This window comes from Galeopterus variegatus, unplaced genomic scaffold (assembly GCF_000696425.1).
Source record: "Galeopterus variegatus unplaced genomic scaffold, G_variegatus-3.0.2 Scaffold4500, whole genome shotgun sequence".
Taxonomy (NCBI): Eukaryota; Metazoa; Chordata; class Mammalia; order Dermoptera; family Cynocephalidae; genus Galeopterus; species Galeopterus variegatus.
In genome coordinates, this window is record NW_007730611.1 from 22148 (window position 1) to 23769 (window position 1622).

The following is a 1622-nucleotide window of genomic DNA, read 5'->3' on the forward strand; positions in this document are numbered from 1 at the left end:
CCTGGGCTAATCAGCAGTCGCCTGATGCCCTCAGGCCGGAGATTGCACCATCCCCCGCGCCCCGCCTCCCCGGGTCACCGCCCCCCACCCCCGAGCGCGCTCCGTCCCTGGCCTCTCCCATTCAGTCCGCCCTCTGAGCCCCGGCACCCTTCGCCTCGCCGGAGCACTAGAGGTATCTGGTCTGGACCCAGTGTCCCCTCTTCTGCCCAGTGCTCTGAGCTGGAGTGCAGACACTGGCCACCGACTCTCCCTATCCCCTTGGAAAAAAATATTTTGCTTTTCTGAGCCTCAGTTTCCCCATCTATGAAATGGGAAGAACATCCTTCCTTCTCAGGATGGTGCCAAAGAGAAAAGAGCAAACCGTGACTGTTTCCTAGGTGCGTTCCCAACTATACAGCACATTCTCGCCATTGCCATATTAACCATTAGGAGAACTCTGGGTGGGCGGGAAGCTCCTTTCTCCCCATTCTGCTGAGAGCCCGTCTGAGGCCCACCCAGCTACAGGAAAGCGGCCAAGGAGCTTAGCGAAGAGTTACAGACTTAAGAGCTGGCTCTGGGTGCAAAAGAACCAGTGTGGTTCCCTGGGGAGGCCTGAGGTCGGTGAGCTTCTGAGCATTCATTAGATAGAGGCAGTGCAGCCTAATGGTTAAGAGCAAAGCACCCTAGAGCCATCCTACCTAGGTGTGCCCCCCACCTCTGCTGCAATCCACTGTGCTGCCTCAGGAAAGTTACTTAAAATTCTGCCACAGCTTCCTTGTCCATAAATTTGGCTTGTAATACTATTCACTTCATAGGGTTGTTGTGAGTATTAAATAACTTAATGCATGTATGAGTGTGTGGCACAATGTAAGCGTGCAATTAATAGAGTGGAATCAATGGAGACTCAGAGAGGGGAAGGGTCTACAACAGGACTTGCACCCCAGGCCTGGGAGGTCTTCGTGCCACTTGCTGTTGAGTGAAACATCCCTTCACAACCCCAGGGCTCCAGCGCCTTCCTTGGAATCTCTTTCTTGTCTTACCTGAATTCACCAGTGTCAGAAAATAACTCCTCCAGGCAGAGGCCGGATGGGAGGCAGGGTGGAGTCACCTTTGTTTCCCTGGTTCCAAAACCTTAGGGATCAGCTAGCTCACCTGTGTCTCAGAGACTTCAGAGCACAACAAGGGATTCTGGGAACTCCTTTAACCCTGGCAGCTCCCCTGCTGAGGAGGAATGAATTAACTCATTTTCTACACCAGTACACCAAGACAGATCGGAATATCCCACAGCTGTAAGGGGCAAAGAAATGACTGCCCTCACAGACCCTATAAATCAGCAGACAGACACCATTATCAAGAAAATAAAATCAATAACCAAGATCATTTAAAATAGATAAGTGTCATGTATTTTCTTGAATAAAATAGATTTGTTCTCTGTCATGACTGAACATAGTAATTTTTGGTAGCACTCATCAAAGGGTGATGTTTAAACTAAGATCTTGAAAACACTTTGGTTTTTTTACTATTATTTATTTATTTATTTATTTTGGCAGCTGGCCAGTATAGAGATCCAAACCCGTGACTTTGATGTCTAAGATCTTAAGGAAGCGGTGATGGGTGCAAAGATGGGAGAGGAAGACAGAGAA